The sequence below is a fragment of the Myotis lucifugus genome, unplaced genomic scaffold (genome assembly GCF_000147115.1).
Source record: "Myotis lucifugus unplaced genomic scaffold, Myoluc2.0 scaffold_19, whole genome shotgun sequence".
Lineage (NCBI taxonomy): Eukaryota > Metazoa > Chordata > Mammalia > Chiroptera > Vespertilionidae > Myotis > Myotis lucifugus.
Window position 1 is genome coordinate 1,552,764 of NW_005871067.1, and position 8,242 is coordinate 1,561,005.

The following is an 8,242-nucleotide window of genomic DNA, read 5'->3' on the forward strand; positions in this document are numbered from 1 at the left end:
GTGTTCCATGTTTCCATGCCTGTGCGTTGAGCATCTGCCTCCTGGTGGTCAGTGCGCATCATAGCTTCTGGTTGAACAATCTAATGGGCGAATGGTTGCTTAGGCTTTTATATATATATACTAGAAGCCTGGTGCACAAAAATTTGTGCACTGGCGGGGGGAGGGGGCATCTCTCAGGCCAACCTGTGCCCTCTCACAGTCTGGGACCCCTCGGGAGATACCCACCTGCTGGCTCAGGCCTGCTCCACTGGTGGCAGATGGCATGCCCGATCCTGCGGTGCCTGCCTCGTCTCCCCCAGTTGCACACGGCAGGCCCGGATCCCACGCTGGGGCGGGCAGCAACTGGGGATTGTGCTGCCGCCCGTGCAGGGCGGCGCAGCGGGATCTGCCTGCAGTATGCAAATTTAACGGCCATCTTTGTTGGGTTAATTTGCATACTCTTCTGATTGGTTGATGAGCGTAGCGAAGGTACGGTCAATTTGCATCTTTGTCTTTTATTAGTGTAGATTACTTTTCTTTTGATTTTTCCAACTGTTTAAAATATTCTTAATCACCGGTGTACAGGTACAGAAATGGGCAGCAGATTGTACTTGGCCTGTGGGCTGTAATTTGTCCGCCCTTCCGTGGAGTCCAGGCCAATGGGAGGGGTGGACCTTCCCATCCAGGAGGCCAGTTTAGCTGCTGAAAATGAGAATGACAAGTGCTATTCCATTGTACCATCTGTGTAACTTTGGGCAAGTTATTAGAGCTCTGTGTGCCTCTATTTCTCCTTCCATAGAATGGGAATATGAGTCATCCCCAGTTTGGAAGATTAAGTGACATGATCCATTGAAAGCAGAATGATGTCTGGCAAGGGGAAGACCTCACTAAATATCAGCCATTATCACTATGGTTACTGTTGTAGCTGATGCTATTCCAGGAGGATATGCAATCCCAACGCTGGCTGGCACTTTTGTTTCTCCCAGGGGCAGCAGTGACTTTAGAGGGTGTTTGCTGGGCCCATCTGTTGGCCTCACAATCTGCTAATTTTAGAGTATTACGTGTTTAGAGGAGGAGGGGTTCCAAGAAGCCTTCTAGTGCAACCTCCGGTACAAGGTAGAAATCTTATCTGCAGCTACCATTACACCAACCCCGTTATAAGTTCCAGTGATGTCCTTGGTTGTCCCCTGTACTTAATCAGCACTTCTGTTCTTGGGCTTCAAGACCCTCCATCCTGGCTGCGCTCTTGGCCCCCTCCTTCCTTCTCCGTTTTCCTCCATCTTTTCCTTCAACACTTGCAGCTGGCTTCGTGCCCCAAGCACCGAGCCATGTAAGCACCCAGTCAGCGTTTGTAGAACTGAGTTGCAACTCCATGCCCACACTTGGTTCTCATCAACAGACTCGTTCCTCTCCCACCGTTTGTGCTTCCTCTAGACCAGTGATGGCGAACCTATGACATGCGTGTCAGAGATGACACACGAACTCATTTTTTTGGTTGATTTTTCTTTGTTAAATGGCATTTAAATATATAAAATAAATATCAAAAATATAAATCTTTGTTTTACTATGGTTGCAAATATCAAAAAATTTCTATATGTGACACGGCACCAGAGTTAAGTTAGGGTTTTTCAAAATGCTGACACACCGAGCTCAAAAGGTTCACCATCACTGGTCTAGACTCTCTCCATGTGCCAGATGCTCCCGGCTGCTGCAAAGCCCTAACCCCATGGTCGGCAAACTGCGGCTCGTGAGCCACATGCGGCTCTTTGGCCCCTTGAGTGTGGCTCTTCCTAAGCCTTAGGAGTACCCTAATTAAGTTAATAACAATGTACCTACCTATATAGTTTAAGTTTTAAAAAATTTGGCTCTCAAAAGAAATTTCAGTCGTTGTACTTTTGATATTTGGCTCTGTTGACTAATGAGTTTGCCGACCACTGCCCTAACCCAATTCCCCTCAGTGCCCACAGCCCCCCTTGCCCCACCAGCAATCAAAGAGAAAAGCCGAAGTGTTGAAGAACAGAAGAGGACCGGCCAGGGTGTGCTTCCATGTGCATTCTGTCCCAAGAGGGAGTGTTTGCTTGGTCAGACAAGAAGCAGTGAACTCAGAGACTAACATAGCCAGAGTCCAGTGAGCTAAGCACACAAGGGAGAGAGTCAAGTTTTCCATTCTAGTTCAGCCATGATTACAGTTGTCAGGAATCAGTGCCATTTGAGCTGATTTGCATGGGTGAATCTCTTCAAGGAGCTGGGTCTTTATTTTGCCATATGTTCTTAGCTTTCATAGGACTTCAACAGATATGAGTGCAGAAAAAATGATCTGCAGCACGTTCAGTATATTTTTATTCATTTACTTAACAAACACTCAATAGTACATATTATGTAAGGTACCATTCTAAAAAACGTCATATATAACCATGACTGAAGCTGCCTTTCATTCATTTATTCATGTGCTCAATAAAAATAAATTGGATACTGTCTGTGAGACCACATTGTGCTAGGAATAAAACAACATAAGATACAGGTTTTTAAATTTCTCTCATGGATTTAGTGGGAGAGACAAACACGTAAATCAGTAACAACGACTATAATAAGAGCATATACAGCGGATGCCATTTGTCACTCAACCCAAGGAGGTGATGTTTAAATTTCGTTTTGAAAGGTGAGTGAGGCCTGACAGGTTTGGCTCAGTGGATAGAGCGTGGGCCTGCGGACTGAAGGGTCCCGGGTTCGATTCTAGTCAAGGGCATGTACCTTGGTTTCGGGCACATCCCCAGTGGGGAGTGTGCAGGAGGCAGCTGATTAATGTTTCCCTCTCATCGATGTTTCTAACTCTCTATCCCTCTCCCTTCCTCTCTGTAAAAAATCAATAAAATATATTTTTAAAAAAAAAGGTGAGTGAGGATCTTGAACAGTGAAGAGGGAGCAGTGTTGCAAGAACAGCATTGAGGGAGAGCCAGCCTACACCTTCAGGGAGCTGCATTGAGGGAGAGCCAGCCTACACCTTCAGGGAGCTGCAAGCCATAGTCCACAAGCAGCCAGAGCAAAGTCTTCAGTCTGCTCTGCCCGCCATAGAAAGTACCACAGACTGGGGGCCTTAAATAACAATTATTTTCTCACAGCCTGGAGGCTGGAAGTCCAAGATCAAGGTGGTGTCAGTTTAGGTTTCTCCTGAGGCCTCTCTCTGGTTTATCAATGGCTGCCCTCTCACTGTGTCTCCATATGGTCACCCTTCCATGCAAATGTGCCTGGTGTCTCTTTCTCTACTTTTAGCGACACCACTCAGATTGGATTAGGGCCCCACCCTACCAGCCTCATTTAACTTAATCATGCCTTTAAGGCCCTATTTCCAACTTCAGTCACATTCTGTGGTACTAGAGGTTAATATTTCAACATATGAATTTGGGGGTGTACACAATTCAGCCATAAGCCATGAGAAGGAGAGATTAAGGGCGGGGAGGGGAGGGGTGAGGCTGGTATGACGGCTACTGAGATAGTCCAAGGGAAAAGTGATGGAAGGATGAACAAACATCAGCAGTGGAGGTGAGAAGAAAAAGATTCCTGAGATTTGTAGGATGATCTGCAGGGGGGATGCCAGCTGGCTGGGGTGGAGGGTGTGGGAGGAGGGAGGAAGTGAGAATGCAGGAGATAACGTCAATGTTCTGGAATGAGCATGGAGACAGAACACAGAGGTGGAGCACATGTGGAGGTGGAGGAAGGTGCCAGTGGACAGTCCTAGGGAGAGCTCAGCAGGGAGGTTTAGAATCCGAAAGGAGGAAGAGATTCAGGAATCATCAGCTTATACAGTATCATTAGAGCCAAGGATTTGGACAAAGTCACTTGGGGAAAGGGAAGGTGGCCAACAACAGAACTCTGGGACTCAGAAAGGGTGGAAGACCAGGAGAAGACAAAAAACTGTGCCAGACCCTGTTAGCATTTAACACTACAGAATCTCCTGGTGTAGGCATAAAGCAGAAACTTAAATAGCACTGACTGTGAATAGGCAGTGCTCAGAGTCCTTTGCAGTAGCTCATTAAATGCCATATTTATGCCCGAGGGAACTGAAGCCCATAGGCGTGATGTGCTCAAGGTCTCAGGCTAGACGTGAACTCAAACCCAGGTGATAAGGCACCAAAGTCTGAGCTCTTCGCCACAGTGCTGTTCTGCCTCACCCTATCTTGCATCAACCTTAGAGATGAGAAGAGATTTAAGAAATTGCTCAAGATGATATGGTCACGTCAGGTTTTAAAGTAAAACCTTTGCACTTTCCACTATGCAACTTCTTCACAAGCTAAGGGGGAAGAGAATTGCAGGGACAAGTGTCCTCTAGTGAGATTAGAACAGAAAGCATCCATTAGATTTGGCTACTGGGTTGTAAAGTCTTGAAGAGTGAATGGTAGCAGGGGAGAATCTAGATGATTCTTTCTGGGAGTTTGGCTATCCAGAGAAGAAAAGAGATGGGAAAGTGTGAAAAAGAGAAGTGGGATGTAAAAATGCTTAAAAAATATTTTTTGTTTAAGAGGAAGAACCCTGTAGCTATTTGTACACTTAGGAAATCTAAGAATGAGGAGAGCTGGTTTTCAATCTGCTGTGGGTTTGCTTCATTTGAATCAGGGTCTCTGAGCCTGTGGACCTTCAGGGTCTCTGTGCCTGGGATGGCAAGGTCATCACTATGTCTTCTTTAACTGCAAACATAGCCACAGACTCGCTGATGGGCTACTGCTCTGTGGTAAATGGTCTCTAAGTCTGAATGGTAACATCATAGCTAAACTGCTAGTAAATAGCGATGAGGTACCATACCCATAATGCCAGAGGTTTAAAACTGAGAATTCACTGCTGATGACAAGGCTGCTACAATTCTTTTGGAAGACAATGGTACACATTTCAAGAACCTCACACCTTGTCATATCACTTGTCTCAATAATGTCATATCTGAGAGTTTGGATGCAGAAACAAATGAAAGTGTGAAGATATTTACTGCAGCATTGTTTATAAATAGAAAATCAATCAAAGTATTCACATGTAAATAAATGTCTAGTAAACCCACTTGATTGATAGAAGTTAATATGGTGGCTTAAAATACGACAATTTTTGAAACATGGTATTCATACAGTGTTAAGTGAGGAAAGCAGGATAAAAATTCTTCAATATCATCACAAGTATGTAACTATATAAAAAAGACTAAAATATCTTCACTAGCAGTGATTTTGTTTGCCTACCTCTTACTTTGATAATGAAAATATAGTAAACATAAAAAGATTGCTATAGCTCTCCACTAATTAGCAACAGCCAAATACAACCAATATTATTTTTTTCTATTCACTTTTCATATGGTTCTCTGGTATTTTGGTAGAGCACACATTATCCATAAAGAAATGCAGTGGTTTTCCTGAAAATGCATCAAGTGAAACCTCTGCATCACCCATTAGGAAAGCATCTTCAAAATGTTTTATTTCTGCTCAACATCATTTTACTGTAAAAAAAAAACAAACAAAAACAAACCCACACTCATTTGGAAAATGCAGAAAATTGTAAAATCAGAGAACTATGGAGAAGCAAAGAAAAATCTCACTTAATTCTTATGTTCAGATAATTAATGTTGATATTTTATAATAATTGGAACAGATTTTGATGGGAGGGACTACTATGATTGTGTTAAACTAATATAGCTAACTCTGACATAAAACGGATGTTACATTTCACTCCTCAACAAAGCCAAATCATCCATTGACAGTGCAGGTTTAGGGCAATCAACAGTATTGAGCTCGGTCTGTGTGGGACTGGGCTGGGCTCCACAGTAGACCTGCGCTCAAAGACCTTATTAAGAAGGCAACTTTGTAGCCATTGTTGAGAGTGTATTCCATCAGTAGATCAGAGACTTGCTGTATGAAAAATATGACGGCTTCAGCAATAAGTCTGGACATGGTGCCAGGAGATGAGCTGTGCTGATCCCTTCATTCCTCCTCATTGCTGACGCACAGGGCCATTGTCTATCTATCACTTCTGAATCTTGCAAACCACTGGCCCTGGAACATAGTAGGTGCTCAATAAACACTTATGCAAGTAAACTAGAGGCTGGGGTTCAAATTCCTACCCTAGCACTTCTCTGGCTTCAGCCTCATAGAAGCTAATGACTTTTAAATCTCAATAATTGATCCTGTCTTCCCTCCAAAACTGCAGACCCAGCTAACTAGCTGCCTCATGGACTTTTCCACTTGGAAAAGTTCCATTACCATCTGTCTAGGTGCCCAAGCAAAAGACTAAATGTCTCTTTCCACTCCTTTGTTTCACTCTTCCCTCTTCTATATATTTGCTCAGCAAATCCTGCTGACTCTAGTTAAAACATATCTCAAATTCATCCTGTCATTTCCATCCCCACAGGTGCTATGTGAACCAGTTCAAACCCTCATTATAGCTTACCTGGATCATGCCTCCAGCCTTCCTGCTTCAAAACATCATCCATGTGGCCATAACCAAAGGTATCTATCTAAACTCAGGTATAATTTCTTCAAAACATTAAAAAAAACCTCCCCACTTCCTTCCTTCAAAACATTCAAAACCTTCCCATCGCTTTAGAATCCAAATTTTTACACAGCTCAGAAGGCTTCTCATAGTCTGGCTCCAACTTCCCTTTCTGGTCTCATGTCATCTCTCACCCCAAATAGGCCTGGTATGCTTTAGCCATATAACATTCTCCACTCTTCCTCAAATAGATCAAACCTTCTCTCTTTACATAGACCGGTCCAGAATCTTCTCTCCCAGTTTCTTGTTGATGGTGCTCCTTCACCTGGGAACTCCTTCCCTGTTCAGAGTCCAGCCCCTTGAGAAGCATTTCTGGGGCCTCTCCCAGGTAGTAGCCACCGCTGTCTTGACCTTACTTTCAAAGTACTTAGTTTGTACATCTATTATATCACTCATCTTGACCAGGTTCTTTGTTTTGTTGTTGTTGTTGGTTCTTTCAGAGCTTAAGATGCTGCCTGATGCATAGCAGTGAGCATGTCAATGTTTGGGCGGAGAACCACCACCTGTGTAGGGTTGCTGGTCTAAGGCATGGTACCACATCTCTCCCTGTGAATGCAGCCCCAGCCTAAGGTCCTGCCTCTGGCCTCAGCCCTCCTCACACCCATCCTCTGTGCAGTGGTCAGGCTTCACTTCACCAAAGAATCCTCTTGGATGCTGGTTTCACAGGCAGATTCCCCCTTCTTCTCTGTAAAAGATTGATCGATTGTGATCAATGCATGTTGGGTGATTTAGATTAGTTCAGAGGAGCCCGGACATGGAGGATTGAGCCTGAGGCTGAGGGACCCAGGTCAGGAGGAATGACTGGTGAATGGAGTTCATTGATATTCTGGGATTTAAGTGAGATATGATAGGACTCTTCATTGGACTTGATTAAGTCTCTGAATGGGTCCCTGATGGGCATACACAAAGACTAATGAAAGCTACTCTCTAAGTTGTACTCAACTTTTAGGAGCTAGCTTAGAGTTCTGAATTATAGGACTTCGGGAATCTGCTGCTCAGCTCCTCAGAACTTGGCGGGATTCTCCTCCCATTAATCCAGGGACCTCCCCAGCAATGCGTTTCACTCAGTGCGTGTGGTGGCTGGAATGCTTGTCCCCCCATTAGATTGTAAGTTGGGCAAGGTCAAGGCTTGTGTTTATTTTCCAGTCTTCTCAGAATTTAGTCGGTTATCTGGCTCCTAGTAGATGTTTCGGAAATAGTTGTCATGAAACTAAATAGTCCTTTCATACCCCAGGAAATCAAGCCATTCGGTGTGTCTGCAGAATGAGCACTCAACTTTCTATAGACTGACTGAAAAAAATGAACTTGTTGGGGACTTGCGGAGGCAGTCAGGAGGGAGCCCTGCTGGTCCCCTCCATCCCCACTGCCGGGCCGGCTCCCTGCGGCCTGCGCTCCCGCGCAGAGAAGCTATGGGACGAAACGCACAGGGGGTTCACAGAGGCTTCATGAAAAAGTGACGTGACGATCTGTGGACTCTGTACCAGGAGGGGAATGCAGGGTAAGGACCAGGGAGAGGAAACAGGTCGGAGAGCAGGCAAAGGGCGCGCCTCCTCCACTTGCACGCTCGGGTGCGGCGTCTGGGGCCTGGGTGGGTGCTAGCCCTCCCCGCCCACCAAGCGCCGACCCGACTCCAGGGCCCCTGTCCCCACCCCGCCGCCGGTGTCCTCCCAGCCCCCGGTGAGGGTTGCGGACCCGGGGCCGGCGCCCTGGAGGCGGGTGAGTAAGCGTTGGCGGCCGGCCGGCG